This window comes from Ascaphus truei, chromosome 12 (assembly GCF_040206685.1).
Source record: "Ascaphus truei isolate aAscTru1 chromosome 12, aAscTru1.hap1, whole genome shotgun sequence".
Taxonomy (NCBI): domain Eukaryota; kingdom Metazoa; phylum Chordata; class Amphibia; order Anura; family Ascaphidae; genus Ascaphus; species Ascaphus truei.
In genome coordinates this window covers 11579496-11598107 of record NC_134494.1, presented here as the reverse complement: position 1 = coordinate 11598107, position 18612 = coordinate 11579496, and the positions used below count along the sequence as shown (strand labels likewise).

General features: G+C 45.6%; 1 protein-coding gene across 7 annotated transcripts in view; it reads right to left on the bottom strand.

The window, feature by feature from the left end:
* Positions 1 to 18612, bottom strand: part of LOC142463899 (sperm-specific sodium:proton exchanger-like) — a 956006-nt gene that overhangs the window by 536238 nt on the left and 401156 nt on the right. The window lies entirely within an intron of this gene.

Below are 18612 nucleotides of genomic sequence, written 5' to 3'. Positions count from 1 at the left end.
CGACCCCATAATTGAGATTTATCTCATAAATGCTGTTTATTGTTGGATCTCTTGTGAGTGCATGTCCAAGGGACCTCTTTTTCAATTTTTTATTTTTTTATTACATTTTCTCTACAGTATCACACTATGGAGCTTGCGCTTCTTTTTATTTTCTGTCTTTGTTAGGTATCACTGGTGTGGCAACACCATTATTGAAGCTGCAGCCTGCTCCTGGTCGGATTTACCATCCTTTTCGCTATTGGACTCTTTCAACACTCATTCTTTGTTTGGTTTGAATATTTTTTATTTTATTTATTATTTTACATTTGCATTATTATTATTATGTGCGGCAAGTGGTAGGCTCCCATTAATCATATTGGGTTTCAGCTGTGGTTAAATATTTTTATGTTATACCTATTGCATAGTACATCATTTTTCTTTTAGCCCACCGTTACTGCACATAATTAGGGCACAATTTGTAGCGCTACTTTACTGTCTGTGTGTGTGTGTGTATATATATATATATATATATATATATATATATATATATATATATATATATATATATATATATATGTATATATATATATATATATATATGTGTGTGTATATATATATATATATATACACTGGCGACACACTTTATTCGAGCTCGGCTAGTCCCACGAATTCGGGTATACCCGGGTGTATTGAGGTTTGTGACTGTTTTCTGCCCGAGTATATTGGGTTATTTTCTAGGCAGGGATTGAAGCATTTTATTCCCCCTGGCTGCAATACTGCACAGTATATATATATATACTGCATTACAATTCATGAATTTATGCCATCTGGTAGACACGCGAAGCATTGCAGCCTATTAAATCCTAATCATTATCATTTAACAAATCAGCCGCCCATCAGCCAGGCATGAACCCAGGCTGGGAAGGCAAATGCAACGGGGCTTGTCAGAGGTGAGGAGCGGCGCATTCCAGGTATCTGCCAGGTACATACCGGGTATTTGCTCGAATAAAGTGTGTCGGTGCAGTATATATATATATATATATATATATATATATATATATATATATATAACTACAAAAACACAAAAAAAGAAGGCGTCCGATCCTAGTGCAATATATTCAAAAAAATGTACATTTATTTCCCTAAAAAATCCCAATAAAATGCTAACTCACAAACAACAATTAAAAACAAGCGTTTTATGAGATATACTCATGCACCGGACGAAGAAACAGCTACTCAGCTCACTCCGTGTCTTCACCGCATGGATCTGCAGGGCTCCACTGGGTCTCCATCCAGCAGGAACTCAGAGAGCGACACTGTGGTTCAAACAGTCCTCCTTTGTCACTTTTCAGAACCAAACCAAATCAACAAAATCCTATCTGGATCAATAAGTAAGTATAGATATAGAATAAAGTATCTGTTGTCTAAATTTAGCATAGGTTGAACTTGATGGACGTACGTCTTTTTTCAACCTCATCTACTATGTAACTATGTAACTATCCCATTCAGGGATCTAACTACACCGCAGCATCAGCCTCTCTAACTGCTGCCGGGCCAACTAACCTGATTCCCCAGTTTAAAAGAATGCCCTCTCATTTAGGGTCACTAGATAAAGCATAGTCTTTTAGATACAGCAATAAAGATTTGTTTGTCTTATCTGTTCGTGGTGGGAACTCGGTCCCAAGTGTCCAGGCAAATCCTCTGGTACTGTGTTACTTGAAGGGGCCGTACACCCCGAACTGGATGCAGGGGAGCAGCGAAAGCCTCTGTCTCCAGGCTCCAAGAAGAGAGACTGAAATGCAAACCTCTCTGCAAATACCTGTGCTAGTGATTAGGAGAGCAGGTGAGGGAGAACTAGACACATTGTAATCTGTGGTCTGGATTTTCCATCCACCAGCCTGAGTTAATGTGAAGCTGTGGAATGGATCATTTTTAACTATTCCTGCACTTTCTGACCTACAACGGGTCAGAAAGCTGCCTAACATCTTTGGACTATGTCACAATATATATATTATATATTTTATATATATATATATATATATATATATATATATATATATATATATATATACTGTATATATATATATTGTTCGACAATCATATACATTTACACACCCGGGGCGAGAGGATTTAACCTCCGGGCGAGTAAATATTGGCCCAAGCAGCACACGTGTTTGTTTTTTTAATTTCCCCTGCTCGCGCTGCTGTTTTTCCCGCGCTTGCGCTGGAGAAAAAAAAAAAAAGCCGGAGGCCGGTTCATGTTGTTGGGGGAGATTACCCCGCCTCCGGCTCTCTGAGCAGTGCCTTCCCTCCTCCCCTGCCTCTCAGTAATACTATACTTTCCCCTCCTCAGCGCTTTCACTCCTCCCCCTTCCGGCAGCCAGCCCCTTCCACGCCTGTCTGCCTCAGGCCCCTGCAGGGCCATCTGTCGCCTCCCCTTCCATCGAGCCACCTGCCACCTCCCCCACCCACCCCAATCTCTCCCGGCCTCAGTGACCCCCCCTCACCCCAATCTCTCACAACCTCCGTGACACCCCCTCACCCCAATCTCTCCCAGCCTCCATGACCCCCCCTCACCCCAATCTCTCCCAGCCTCCGTGACCCCCCCTCACCCCAATCTCTCCCAGCCTCCGTGACCCCCCCTCATCCCAATCTCTCCCAGCCTCCGTGACCCCCCCATCACTCCAATCTCTCCCAGCCTCCGTGACCCCCCCTCACCCCCAATCTCTCCCAGCCTCCGTGACCCCCCCCTCACCCCAATCTCTCCCAGCCTCCGTGACCCCCCCTCACCCCAATCTCCCCCCCTGACACCCCAAATCTCCCCACTCACTCCTGATCTTACCTTCAACTCCGTGTCCCCAGCCTCCGTGACCCCACGTGGCAGCTCAGCCCGTCGTGAGAAGATGGTCTCCTCCTTCACGACAGCAACTGAGCTGAGGCTGCCGCTGCCCCCAAGTCCCGGCGTGTCTGACCCCCTCACTGACACCCGGTGACCCACCGCATCACTACCCCCCCCCCCCCCACTCCTCTCGCCCCTGTGTCCGGAACCCCTCACTGACACCCGGTGACCCGCAACGACAGCCGCCGAGGGTGACACCCGGCCTGCCGCTTCCTCGGCTGTCACAGAGACTGGAGACCACAGCGATCCCACGGTGTGTAGGGGGGGAGGAGAGAGTATGTGTGTGTGTGTAGGGGGGGGAGGAGAGAGTATGTGTGTGTAGGTGGGGGGAGAGAGTATGTGTGTGTGTAGGGGAGAGAGTGTGTGTGTGTGTGTGTGTGTGTGTGTGTGTGTGTGTGTGTGTGTGTGTGTGTGTGTGTGTGTGTGTGTGTGTGTGTGTGTGTGTGTGTGTGTGTGTGTGTGTAGGGGGGAGAGTGTGTGTGTTTAGGGAGGGGCTGAAGAGAGACCACAAGTAGTCACCTACCCACCAACCCAGTCAATCAGTCACCTACCCACCCAGTCAGTCAGTCACCTACCCACCCTGTCAGTAACCTACCCACCCAGCAGTCAGTCACCTAAGTCACCTACCCACCCAGTCAGTCACCCACCCTGTCAGTCACCCACCCAGTCAGTCACCCACCCACCCAGTCCGTCACCTACCCACCCACCCAGTCAGTCACCTACCCACCCACCCAGTCAGTCAGTCACCTACCCACCCAGTCAGTCACCTACCCACCCAGTCAGTCAGTCACCTACCCACCCACCCAGTCAGTCACCTACCCACCCCACCCACCCAGTCAGTCACCTACCAACCCACCCAGTCAGTTAGTCACCTACCCACCCACCCAGTCAGTCACCTACCCACCCACCCAGTCAGTCAGTCACCTACCCAGTCAGTCAGTCACATACCCAGTCAGTCAGTCAGTCAGTCACCTACCCAGTCAGTCAGTCAGTCACCTACCCAGTCAGTCAGTCAGTCACCTACCCAGTCAATCAGTCAGTCACCTACCAAGTCAGTCAGTCAGTCACCTACCCAGTCAGTCAGTCAGTCAGTCAGTCAGTCACCTACCCAGTCAGTCAGTCAGTCACCTACCCAGTCAGTCAGTCACCTACCCAGTCAGTCAGTCAGTCACCTACCCAGTCAGTCAGTCAGTCACCTACCCAGTCAGTCAGTCTCCCTCCATCTCCCCCCCCACATTCTTTCCCCCCACACTCTCTCCCCTCCACTCTCTCTCTCCCCCCCCACACTCTCTCTCTCCCCCACACTCTCTCTCTCTCCCCACACTCTCTCTCTCTCCCCCACTCTCTCTCTCTCTCCCCCACACTCTCTCTCTCTCTCTCTCTCTCCCTCCCTCTCTCTCTCTCCCCCACACTCTCTCTCTCTCCCCCACACTCTCTCTCTCTCCCCCACACCCTCTCTCTCCCCACACTCTCTCTCTCTCCCCCCCACACTCTATCTCTCTCCCCCACACTCTCTCACTCCCCACACTCTCTCTCTCTCCCCCACACTCTCTCTCTCTCCCCCACACTCTCTCTCCCCCACACTCTCTCTCTCCCCCACACTCTTTCTCTCTCTCCCACACTCTCTCTCTCCCCACACTCTCTCTCTCCCCCACACTCTCTTTCTCTCCCCCACACTCTCTCTCTCTCCCCCACACTCTCTCACTCCCCACACTCTCTCTCTCTCCCCCACACTCTCTCTCTCTCACCCCCACTCTCTCTCTCCCCACACTCTCTCTCCCCCACACTCTCTCTCTCCCCCACACTCTCTCTCCCCCACACTCTCTCTCTCTCTCTCCCCCACACTCTCTCTTTCCCACACTCTCTCCCTCTCTCTCTCCCACACTCTCTCTCTCCCCACGCTCTCTCTCTCCCCCACACTCTCTCTCTCCCCCACACTTTCTCTCTCTCCCCCACACTCTCTCTCTCTCTCCCCCACACTCTCTCTCTCTCCCACACTCTCTCTCCCCCACACTCTCTCTCTCCCCCACACTCTCTCCCCCATACTCTCTCTCCCCCACACTCTCTCTCCCCCACACTCTCTCTCTCTTTCTCCCCCAAACTCTCTCTCTCCCCCACACTCTCTCTCTCCCCCACACTCTCTCTCTCCCCCCACACTCTCTCTCTCTCCCACACTCTCTCTCTCTCCCCCACACTCTCTCTCTCTCTCTCCCCCCCACACTCTCTCTCTCTCTCCCCCAAACTCTCTCTCCCCCACACTCTCTCTCTCTTTCTCCCACACTCTCTCTCTCCCCCACACTCTCTCTCTCCCCCACACTCTCTCTCTCTCTCTCTCCCACACTCTCTCTCCCCCGCACTCTCTTTCTCTCTCCCCCTGCACTCTCTCTCTCTCTTTCCCCCTGCACTCTCTCTCCCCCTGCACTCTCTCTCTCCCCCACACTCTCTCTCTCTCTCTCTCCCGCACTCTCTCTCTCCCCCGCACTCTCTCTCTCTCCCCCACACTCTCTCTCTCCCACACTCTCTCTCCCCCACACACTCTCTCTCTCTCTCTCTCTCTCTCTCTCTCTCTCTCTCTCTCTCTCTCTCTCCCCACACTCTCTCTCTCTCTCTCTCTCTCTCTCTCTGTCACCCACACTCTCTCACACTCTGGATCTGGATATCTTATTTACCCTGTATATCTTAACTGCCCTATACTACACCGAAATAACCTATACTGCTTTCTTCCAGATCTGACTCAAGCTTCACACGGAAAACATCGGAACCCCCCCTAAACCAGAAGACAGGTAGGGAACACATCCCCTCCAATGTATAACATTGCGGGAATGAGGGTACCTGGAAATTGAGGGACTGCGGATCAGGTAAGATCCCAGGCGGGATTGCTGCTTTAGATATTGTTAAGCGGGGACGTCCAGACATTGGTTATGGGGTTCAGGAAACTAGTCATTCACACCTGGCTATTATTTCTAGATCCGACATTTACACACACACACGTAACAAGGACTAATTGTAGTATAATGTAATACAATAAATACATTTATGTCAAAAACAAATGTTGTTCTGACTAGGAATTTATTAAATGTATTCTATTTATATATTTTATTTTAAAGCGGGGTTGGGGGTGTGACTAGGGGCGGGGTTGGGGGCGGGACCAGGGGCGGGGTTGTGGGGCGGGACTAGGAGGCGAGTAGATTTTTTGGTTGGGCGAGTAGATTTTTGGGTGATTTGTCGAACACTGTGTATATATATATATATATATATATATATATATATATATATATATATATAATAAGAGGCAGACACTCCCTTAGACAATTTTATTCGAAGCTCCAGCTTCCAATGGAGCCTTTCTCAAGAAACAGCAGCACACAGTGAAGTGACCCATTACCCTTATACAGCCCGGAGAATCAGCACACCTTAGAAAAAAACTGGCATAAATCCAATGTAAAACATTGGTGATGTCATAGGTATGTTGTTCTATATTGACCATGCCTATACCTACCACATAATCAATGTTTTACATAGGACATGCGCCACTTTCTGCCTTTTTTTTTGTGTGAATTTACCAGGCGCCATCTCATTATACTGGGTGACAAAAGAAACTCCATTATTTTGTTCTAATGCATTTTTATTTTTATTTTTATATTCCAGCAAAGTGGCCCCCTCAATTTTCTCCACTTGAAGGGATGCTGCCTCAAGTAGATGTTCTGGGTAACTTCTATCACGGAATTTATCTTTAAGCTCATTCGCCTGAAGTGCAAACTCCCCAGGATTTGAACAGTTGCGCTTCAGGCAGGTGAGCTGACCCTTAGGGATATTCCTAGGATTGTGCTGGCTGTCTGCCCTGAGGTAATTATTAGCCTGGACAGACTTAAAAAAAGTTTTTGTTTCTATTTTGTTGTTACTGATATATATTTTGAGGTCTAAAAATTCTATATGTTCCTTATGGTGGTTAAAAGTGAATTTTAAATCCCTATCGTTAGAATTTAAATAGTTAAAAAATGATTCAAGCTGTACCTGGCTGCCTGACCAAACAAATATAACGTCATCTATGAAACGGCGCCAGAGCACCAGGTGAGCCCCGAGAGGACAGTTGTTCCAAATGTAATCTTCTTCCCAACTGTCCATAAAGAGATTAGCGTAGCTCAGGGCAAACCTCGTGCCCATCGACGTTCCACAGACCTGCAAGAAAAACTGTGAGTTAAATTGAAAGTGATTGTGTGTTAAAATAAAATTAATACTATTAACTAAAAATGATTTAAGTGCTATAGGTGTAGTGTCATCCGATTCTAACTTGCGTGCTATGGCCTCACATCCTTTCACATGATTAATGGTGGTATACAGTGATGTCACATCTGCTGTTACCCATGTATACTCGGGTTTCCATTCCAGATCTCTCAGTAACTGGAGGACATGTGTAGTATCACGCAAGTAGGATCGGACCTGGTGAACTAAAGGTTGAAGGTGGTGATCTATAAATAGGGATAAATTAGAATGAGTGATCCTATACCTGAAATGATAGGCCTACCAGGGGGGTGCGTAATGCTTTTGTGTATTTTAGGGATAAAATAAAAAATGGGGGTACGTGAAAACTGTGTGTTTAAGAACTCTAGTTCTTGTTGTGTTATTGCTCCTTCTTCCAAACCTTTATCTAGCATTCTAGTAAGTTCAATCTCAAACTGGCTCAGAGGGTTACTGGCAAGGGGGAGGTATGTGGCTGTATCTCCAAGTAATCTCATAGACTCCTGGAGATAGTAGTCGATATCCATCACCACTATACCCCCCCCCCCCCCTTTGTCAGCAGGTTTTATAACTATTTTCTTATTTTCTTCCAGTTGTTGCAGAGCCAGTTTTTCTTTAGTATTAAGATTATCTTTTTGAATTTTATATGCCCTACTGGACTCCTCTAATTCTCTGGTTACTATCTCTACAAAAGAGTTCACTAGATGGCCCTGTGCAAATTTGGGGTAAAATGTAGACTTAACTTTAAAATTCGTACGCGTTTTATTTGGCTCAACATTCAAAGATTTCTGATCTAGCTGATGGGTAACTGCATCTTTTAAAAAATATTTCTTAAGAGCCAATTTGCGTGCAAACTTATGGACATCAATATGGAGGTTGAAACGGTTAGGGCCACATATTGGCGCAAAAGTGAGGCCCTTACCTAACACTTTCTTTTCAACTGGTGTTAGGATATGTCGACTGAGGTTGAAGATGTTTTGGTAAGTCTTATTAACACCTAACCTATTTATATTAGCACCTCCTCTTCTTCCTCTGGTGCGTTTTTTCTTTTTTTGTAATTCATGGGGGGCTGAAGTTCTACACTGGGTTTCTTTATTTCTACCTGGGGAAAGATGTGTTCCCTTTCCTTTCTCCATTCTAAAAAAGAAAAGTTGGTCTTAGCTGTTTGTATAGGTAAAGGAGTGTAAGACACACTGTCAGGTTCACTCTCTGACTCAATTTCAGATAGCACATGGTATTTGTTATTAGTCAAATTGACTTCATGTTTAGATGCTATCTGTGCGTCATACAGTTCTTTAGCTCTTTTTTGTCTGAGGTATTGGTTTGTATCATGTTGGGGTAATACCCTCTGTGGTTGGGGAATGGGAACTGGAATAGGTATAAGGGGAAGTGTATGTGGTTTTCTGGACCTGTTGATATTATTACTGGGAGTAGGATTTCCCTTCTCCATCCTGCTCCGCTTGGTCCCTACAGGTGGATTGCTATTCCTCTGATCTTGTTTTTTAATCTGTTCATCTTTACTTTTCTTATTCCAGGTTCTCTGTCGACCCGTGTCGTAGTCATTCTTATCCCTAAAGAACTTACTTTGTTTGGTACCTACTATTTCTAGTTCAATTTGATCCAGTCTCTTTTTAACCGTAGGCTCCATATCTAGAAGTTCTTTATTAGTAAGGTAAGGGTCGAGTTTTATTTTTAAATTCTCAATCTCATTGTCTAGTTCTATCAGTGTCTTTTTACGCTGATGTATTAACATTTTCATCAGCGCAAAAGAACACTGGTCTAGAATGTCATTCCATTCCTGCATGAATGGCAGATTTTGTGTATCAAATGTTGGTACCTTTTGGACTCGAAGTCCTCGTGGGATTCTATGATTTTCTAAATATTTGCTTAGAGTAGTAACCTCCCACCACTGTCTGCTCTCTGCGACTAGTGTTTTTTCTAATTCTACCATAATTGGTTGAAAATCCGCCACCCTGGGCTTCACTATAGGGACTGTATGGGGATCCTTAAAAATGAGATCCACATTGATGTTTCTACGGGATCTTGAGTGAAACAACGTACTCATATTTAATGTGTGGTGATTACCAAAAAGGATTAAAAATTAATTAGATTAATTAAATTAATTAATTTGTGTTGTGACAAATATATGAATTTAAAGCAGCTACACCTGTGCTGGCGAAACAGTGACTAGAAAAAAGAGTGGTGAGTATAGCGCTAAAAATAAAAGTGAATACAATATATATTAACAACAATGTGATAAATGAATGAGGCAAGGCTGCCGAGAATAGCTAACCCAAACACAGTTAGTGAAAAACAAGAAAAACAATACAGACCGGCGCCTTAGAGTCCAAATAATGGGATATATATAAGTCCAATGATTGGCTTGGGATATCCAATAGATGGTGATCCAGTCCAGTGGACAGCAGGTTCCTCAGCAACAACAGTGATGTAATATGCAGGGGAGACAAAAGAACAGATTCATAGCGTAACAGAGTATGGTTATAACATGTAACACATGGACATGGACAAACAAGCACATACAACAATAAACAAATAGGCTGACTAATATAATGGAATTTAATGAACACAATAAAATACAGCAAGCTGGTGACGAGCAGGTCTAGGATCCGGTGTGTAAAACCGGAATCCTACTTACAGCAAGTCCACAGGATTTAGGCAGGTGCATGAAGTGTAGACGGTCCGGCGACAGCTGTTGGTGGACGCGTGCCACGTGTAGAAGCCTGCAGGTACCTCTTCCGATTGATGCCAGTAAGGCAACACTGCCTTCAGCTTCACACGACGCCTTCCGTTCGCGCCCGGAACTGCGTCACAGCGGGCGGGACAACGCTCCGGAACTCACTTCAGGTGTATATACTCCAATACACCGCAACTCAAGGAACTGTTGCAAGGGTCTGCTCCTCTACCAGTTAGCTGATAAATGACTCTCAAAGGCCCAATGCGTTTCGTGCGCATGCGCACTTCTTCAGGGGTAATAGGCACAGTCCATGATGTCATTAAATACAGACAGGACATACACCATTGGATAGATAAAATGTCACTCAAACTTTGATTTGTGCTAACCATGGTTGGTTACAATACCTGTCAATCATGTCCTGTGTAAAAGGCAGCCTAACATACAGATAAAACAAACATATATGCAAATAAAACAGACATAAATACATAGAAACACATACTATTAAACAAAAATTACTATTCATACTTAATAACTCTTATTAATCAGACCATATTTAATTTAGCAGTTAAACACTCAATGGTGTTAATAACATAGTCTTTTTCCATACTGATGTGACACATTTTGCACGCCATTGGCTTTTACATTTGCAGCAGCTGTTATTAGCTTAGTTACCTATTAATAATAAAAATATATATAATTATATGAATAGATTAAAAATAGAATAAAAATAGAAATACATTAAAATCTTTTGGATAATTTAAAACTTTTAATTTAATAAAACTAATATTTTACTTTAAAAATACTTTTTTAAAAATCATTTAAGAAAAACGCCTAGACCGAAATCAATGTTGAGACCATTAGGTGAGAGTGTCTTTAATTCATAGATCCAGTAGGCTTCACGCCTACTGATCTGTTTAAGTTGATTGCCTCCCCTCCAGTTATTCTGTACGGTTTCTATGGCTTGACACTTTAGCCCCATCGGATTCCTATTATGATGAATATTAAAATGATGTGAAACACTGTGTGTATTTAAACCTCGTTTTATATTATAGATGTGTTCATACACTCTTCTCTTATAACATCTTCCAGTTCTACCTACATATTGCAAGCCACACGGGCACTGCAACAAATAGATTACAAATGTGGAATCACAGTTTATTGATGTTTTAATAGTATATGTTTTATCTATAACGTTGGATTTAAAGGTTTCAGTGCTACTACTAAACGAACAAGCCATGCATTTTGTGCATTTAAAAAAGCCCTTTCTTTTGCTGCCTGATTTTGATACTGAGTTGTCCAAAGGACAACTAGGAGCTAGACGCATTTTAATATTTGGAGCTTTTGTAAAAATGATTTTTGTTTTTTCCGGGAGACATTTAGATAGAGTATTATCACACAGGAGCATAGGCCAATGTTTATTAAAAATCTGGCGAATTTTTGGCGCCATCTCATTATACTGGGTGACAAAAGAAACTCCATTATTTTGTTCTAATGCATTTTTATTTTTATTTTTATATTCCAGCAAAGTGGCCCTCTCAATTTTCTCCACCTGAAGGGATGCTGCCTCAAGTAGATGTTCTGGGTAACTTCTATCACGGAATTTGTCTTTAAGCTCATTCGCCTGAAGCGCAAACTCCCCAGGATTTGAACAGTTGCGCTTCAGGCGGGTGAGCTGACCCTTAGGGATATTCCGGATCCAGCTAGGATTGTGCTGGCTGTCTGCCCTGAGGTAATTATTAGCCTGGACAGACTTAAAAAAAGTTTTTGTTTCTATTTTGTTGTCACTGATATATATTTTGAGGTCTAAAAATTCTATATGTTCCTTATGGTGGTTAAAAGTGAATTTTAAATCCCTATCATTAGAATTTAAATAGCGTACAGTAACTGTTCAAATCCTGGGGAGTTTGCGCTTCAGGCGAATGAGCTTAAAGATAAATTCCGTGATAGAAGTTACCCAGAACATCTACTTGAGGCAGCATCCCTTCAGGTGGAGAAAATTGAGAGGGCCACTTTGCTGGAATATAAAAATAAAAATGCATTAGAACAAAATAATGGAGTTTCTTTTGTCACCCAGTATAATGAGATGGCGCCAAAAATTCGCCAGGTTTTTAATAAACATTGGCCTATGCTCCTGTGTGATAATACTCTATCTAAATGTCTCCCGAAAAAACCAAAAATCATTTTTACAAAAGCTCCAAATATTAAAATGCGTCTATCTCCTAGTTGTCCTTTGGACAACTCAGTATCAAAATCAGGCAGCAAAAGAAAGGGCTTTTTTAAATGCACAAAATGCATGGCTTGTTCGTTTAGTAGTAGCACTGAAACCTTTAAATCCAACGTTACAGATAAAACATATACTATTAAAACATCAATAAACTGTGATTCCACATTTGTAATCTATTTGTTGCAGTGCTTGCAATATGTAGGTAGAACTGGAAGATGTTATAAGAGAAGAATGTATGAACACATCTATAATATAAAACGAGGTTTAAATACACACAGTGTTTCACATCATTTTAATATTCATCATAATAGGAATCCGATGGGGCTAAAGTGTCAAGCCTTAGAAACCGTACAGAATAACTGGAGGGGAGGCAATCAACTTAAACAGATCAGTAGGCGTGAAGCCTACTGGATCTATGAATTAAAGACACTCTCACCTAATGGTCTCAACATTGATTTCGATCTAGGCGTTTTTCTTAAATGATTTTTAAAAAAGTATTTTTAAAGTAAAATATTAGTTTTATTAAATTAAAAGTTTTAAATTATCCAAAAGATTTTAATGTATTTCTATTTTTATTCTATTTTTAATCTATTCCTATAATTATATATATTTTTTATTATTTTTTTTTTAACATTTTTTTTCCTTTATTGGAGACATATACATAGATTACATACAGAGGTTACAGTCCTTTTGGTACATAACAGACAGAGTATAGTGGATCTTGACTGTGGGATAGGCACGTGGTCTCAATAAATTCTTTAGTTGTTGTTTTTGGGTAGGTAAAGCAGTGGGGAAGACATAGGGGGGGGGGCGATAGCTGGGAACGACAGGAGAGGGGGGGGAGGCGGGGGGGAGGAGGGGGGGTGAGGGGGTTGTCCCTCTCTATCTCTCCTTCTCTTTGGTTCTGTTGTGCGTACTCGGTGGGTCCCAGCCGGGGCCTAGCAGGGAGGCGGGATTCAGGTCCCTGTCCAGGGCTCCCAGGTATTATAGAATTGTGGCATTTTCTGTTTTAGCATGGCTGTCAGTTTTTCCATGATCATAACTGAATTTACCCTGTTGACCACGGTCCTTCTTGAGGGCGCTTTCAGGTGCTTCCAAGCCGCCGCTACCGAGCATCTTGCCGCCGTAAGTATGGCGGAAGTCAGCCTGGCCTCGGGGGCTGGGAGGTCCTCTATTGGTTTACCCAGCACGTACGTCAGACGGTCCAGGGGGACCTCCAGGCCCAGGGTGTCATCTAGCAGTTTTTGGACTCTGGTCCAGAAGCGCTGTATCTCCGGACAAGTCCACCATATATGGGACATGTCTCCCTTTTGTCCACATCCCCTCCAGCACTCGTCAGTTGCGCCGGGGAAGATCTGGCTCAGTCTACTCGGGGCCAGGTACCATTGGAATAGTATTTTGTATATATTTTCTTTTGTAACCGAGCAAATTGAGGTCTTAGGGGCTGCGTCCCAGATGTCCTCCCAATCTTCGAGGTCTAGTGGTATGCCAAGGTCTGAGCACCATTTTTGCATGTAAGCATGAGTGGGTGGGGGTAGGGAGTTCTCCAGTATGCTATAGATTGCTGTGATCAATCCTTTCTGATATGCTCTTCTTTGACAGAGGGACTCAAAGTTGGTCAAGGGGGCGAATTTAGAGGTCGGGGATAGAGCTCGAAGGAAATGCCTTATTTGTAAAAATGTGAATATGGGAAGATGGGGGGCTGACAGTTTGTTTCTGACCTCCTGGAAGGACAGAGCTTTGTCATTCTCTAGCAGATCCGCAACCATGCTAATATTTAGGTCCTGGAAATGACCGATCCGAGCTTGGGCACATCCAGGAGGGAATGCTGGGTTCCCAAGTATGGGGATGAGTTGGGAGGGGGGTGAAGTTAGGCCATATTTCCCTCTATTTCTGGACCAGGTAGACCACGTGCATTTCATTGCTCCCAAACCGAGTTTCTGGGAGGGTTTTTCTTTCTGGTCCGGAGACCAGAGCAGGACTGGGAGAGGTACAGGGGCTACATAGTTGGTCTCTATTTCCAGCCAGCAGGCAGAGTCCGGGGGGTTATTCCACACCACTGCTTGTCTGAGCTGGGCTGCTTCGTAGTATCTTATCACGTCGGGCACACCTAACCCTCCTCTTGTTTTTGCAGCCATGAGCACTGACCGCGGAACTCTGGGTTTACGCTGCTTCCATATAAAGCGCATTATTTGCGTCTGTATATTCCTAAAGTCAGCTAGTGGGATTAGAACTGGGAGAGTCTGAAAATAATATAACAGTCGGGGAAGGATATTCATTTTAGCGGAGACGATTCTGCCAAACCAGGAAATCTGGTATGCATTCCAAGCTTCTAGATCTTTCTTGATCTGGCTAAAAAGGGGGGGATAGTTAGTTTTATATAGCGAGGAGTACATTCTAGTAATTTTGATCCCTAGGTATTTTATGTGGGAGGAGTTCCATCTATATTTGTAGTTGGCTTGGAGAAGTTTCCATGTTGGTTCGGGGAGGGATATATTTAATGCTTCTGATTTGTCCATATTTATTTTGTAATCTGAAGCGAGACTAAACTGATCAAGCAGTTTGTGTAAATTGGGTAGGGACACCTGTGGGGCAGCTAGGGTCAGAATGACGTCGTCCGCGAAAAGGGATATTTTATATTCTTTGTCCGCTATGGTTATGCCTAGAATATCTGGGTTCGCTCTGACTTGTGCTGCTAGCGGTTCTATTGAGAGTGCGAACAGTAGTGGGGATAGGGGGCATCCCTGTCTGGTTCCGTTTCGTATATGGATCGGGCTATTTTGTCCTCCTGGCAACTTTAGGTATGCAGTAGGGTTCTGGTATAGTGCCCTAACCCCTTCTAGGAATGGTCCTGAGAAACCGAATTTGGTCATTGTTTGATCCAGGAAGGACCATTTGATACGATCAAATGCCTTTTCGGCGTCTAGGCTCAGGATCATGGCCTGGAGTTTGTTGAGATGCACGTGGTCAATGATATCAATAATTTTGCGGGTGTTGTCAGAGGCCTGTCTTCCTGACACGAATCCCAATTGATCTATATGAATTAGTCGGGGGAGAATAGGGTTTAGCCTGTTTGCAAGGATCTTGCTATAGAGTTTTAGGTCTGTGTTAAACAGGGAGATTGGTCTGTAGCTACCGCAATTCAGCGGGTTCCTTCCTTCCTTGTGAATGATAGCTAGATTGGCCGCTGAAATTGTGCCAGGGATCGGGGCTCCTTCTAGAAAGGAGTTGTACATCTCTAGGAGATATGGGGAGAGAGACGATTGAAATTTTTTATAATAGGCGTTTGAAAAGCCATCGGGGCCAGGAGTTTTTAAGGGTGCTTATGGCTTGTGCCAGTTCTTCCTGGGAGATTGGGGCGTTTAAGACCTTGAGTTCCTCGTCGGAAAGAGAGGGGAGTTTGCAATTTGCCAGGAATCGGGTTGCCAATTCCGCCTCTGCAGGGGTTTGGTTGGGGGGGTGGAGGTTGTAGAGCTCCGTGTAATAGTTTGCGAATTCTTGGGCAATTTCGTTATCGAGGTATGTGGTGCGACCCTCTTTGTCACGGACTCTCGTGATTTGGGCTCTTGCTTTTATGCCTCTTAATTTTGATGCTAGTAGTTTGTCGGCCTTATTACCTTTATCGTAAAACCTCTGATTGGTCCATTTGAGCGCTCTCTCCACTTCTTCTAGCTGGGATTGCTTTAGCTCAGTTCTTGCTTTGTCAAGTGTTCTGAGTAGTTTTTTAGAGGGGGACGTTTTGTGTTGTTGTTCGAGGGAAATTATTTTGTCAGTCAGCGCCTTTTGTGCCTTTAGTTTGGATTTTTTCTTGTAGGATGCCAATGAAATTAGGTCGCCTCTGATTGATGCCTTATGGGCTTCCCACAGCATGGATGCTGCGGAAACTGACCCTTTATTTAGTGCAAAAAATTAGGTTAGTTTGTGCCGAATTGTCTCTACCAGGTGCGGGTCGTTGAGCAGGGAGTCATTTAGTTTCCAATTATAAAAGGTATTCTTAACAAAAGGGAGAGAGAGCGTCAAATCGACCGGGGCATGGTCGGACCACGTTATTGGCCCTATGTTAGACTGGGAGGATGCCTGGAGAACATTATTGGAACCTATGAAATAATTAATCCTCGAGTAAGACTGATGTGGGGCCGAGAAGAACGTGTAGTCCCTCTGGCCCACGTGCTGGGCCCTCCAAATATCCGTAAGGGAGTGGTTCTGTAGGATTTCCCTGAAACATTTCGCCTTTTGCTGGTTCTGAGATGTGTGTTGGGCCGTGGTCAGAGAGGATTTATCCTGCTCCGGTGATAGGACCATGTTGAAATCTCCTACCATTAACAGAGAGGAGAGCGCCGCTTGATACAGGGGCTCCAGTAGGCCCTGTAGGAATTGCGTCTGGTTTTCGTTGGGTGCGTATATATTGAGTATGGAAAGGGGGCTTCCAGACAAAGATCCTTGTAGGAGTAGGTATCGTCCCTCCGGGTCTCGTGAGATTTTGGTGGGGACGAATGGGACATTATTTCTGATTAGGATGGCTACTCCCCTTTTTTTACGGGGGATGAGGCATAGAAGGCCTGGGGGAAGGCTTGTTTGAATGTGTTAGGGGGGTCATTGGAGTTAAAGTGGGTCTCTTGTATACATATAATATCACTCCTGGTTTTTTTGAGCTCTTGTAGCGCTAGCTTACGTTTCCTGACAGAGTTGAGGCCCTTAACATTGAGGGAAGTAATCTTAATTGATGACATTATGGGGGCGTTTTTCTCCCAATGTCGTAGGACCTGGGTCCCGTATCATTCCCATGAAGGGGTAGGGCTGTTTTTTTGTGGGTTGAGGGTTTAGTGGCCGAGCTGTCTGTGCTATAGGACCTGGTGCTGTGGAGAGACAGAGAGGGGTGGGGAAGGGGGGGAGGAGGAGACCGGGTGGGGGGGGGCAGACACAGAGGGGAAGAAGGAGAAGGGCTAACTGGGAGCCCAATTGTTTGTCCCTTTGGCACCTTTGTGTCAAGGAGTCAGGGATTAAGTCCCCTGTGAGTCCGTCCGGAGCGCCAATCGCAGGGCACTACCAGGATTGGAGGTCCGACACCCTCCCTAAATAGTTGTGGCGGGTAGGGGGGGAGGGGGGGGGTATAGCCCGTGTTTATCTCACCTAGTAGCCCGTAAGAGTTCGGGTTGCAATTTTAGACAGGTATAGGTAAAACAAACCTCAACTTCTACGGTTTTGAACTGCATTGTAGCATAAACAACTTCACAGTGAGAACTTATCTCACCTTTCCTGAGTGGTGACCTTGTCGACACTCTGGTGGGGGGGGGGGTAGGGGGGGATGGGGTGTAGGGGATGGGAGAGGCGGGGGAGGGGGGGGGAGGGAGGGGGAAGGGTTGGGTGGGGGTGATGGGGGGGGGGGGTAACACACATGTTTATGTTACCGGGCTGCCCGCAAGATCCTAGGCTGCATTTTTATACAAGTGTTGTTACAATAAACCTTTACATTTTCAACTTTACATTTAGAACTTATATCAGCTATCTTGAGTGGCGGCCTTATTTTCGCTCTGGAGGGGGGGGAGGGGTAAGGGGGTTGGAAGGGGAGGGGAGGGTGAGGGAGGGGGGGAAGAGGGGAAGGGGGGGGAAAGGGGGGAGGGGGCTGGGAGGAGCAGTACAGGTGTGCGGCCTCTCTTAGTTCTCCACATTGCTACTGACATGATATCCTATAACATTTCAGTGTATATCGTTGTAAAGCAGTTGTCATCATCAGTGCTGAGCAGAGGTCAGTCAACACCGTAGGAAGGGGAAAACTTTATGTTACCGGGCTGCCCGCAAGATCCTAGGCTGCATTTTTATACAGGTGTTGTTACAATAAATCTTTACATTTTCAACTTTAATTTAGAACTTATATGAGCTATCTTGAGTGGCGGCCTTATTTTCGCTCTGGAGGGGGGAGGGGTAAGGGGGTTGGAAGGGGGAGGGGAGGGGGAGGAGGTGGGTAGTGCAGGGATGGGGGGGTGAGAGGGGAGAGGGGGAGTGAGGGGGGGAGTGAAGGGGGGAGGGGGGGTGTTGGCAATGGGTCGAGAGGGGGGGGGGTGAGCGGGGGGAGGGAGGGGTGGGGGGGACAATCATGTTATTCCACACTTCTTCAGACAAACTAGTCCTAGGCTGCAGTTTTGTGCACATATTCCCAGCTTGATTTTCTACCTTTGTGGGGGGGGGGGAATCAGGGAGGGGGATGGGGGGGGGAGGGGGGAGGGGCGTGGGTTTGCAATCTCTCTCAATTCCCCATATTTCTGCAGTTATGGTATTGCGAAACATTTCAATATATATAACGTTTCCAAACAGTTGCCAGAGACACCTAGGGGCCTGTGGTTATGCACAGGGTCCCTTTAACCTATGTCATCTCTCCCGTCCGCAGACCCTCATCCCCTGGAGCCAAGGGGCTAAGAGGCCTCAGCAGCGGCCCTCTGTCGCTATGTCGGTGTGTTCCCTTAGAATAGCAGGGGTCCGCCGAGGGGAGAGAGGAGCCACCAGGAGAGGGCCATAGGTGTTTGCCCTACATCTCTACCTGGGAGGTATATATGGGGAGGGGGGTGGGGTTCAATCTAT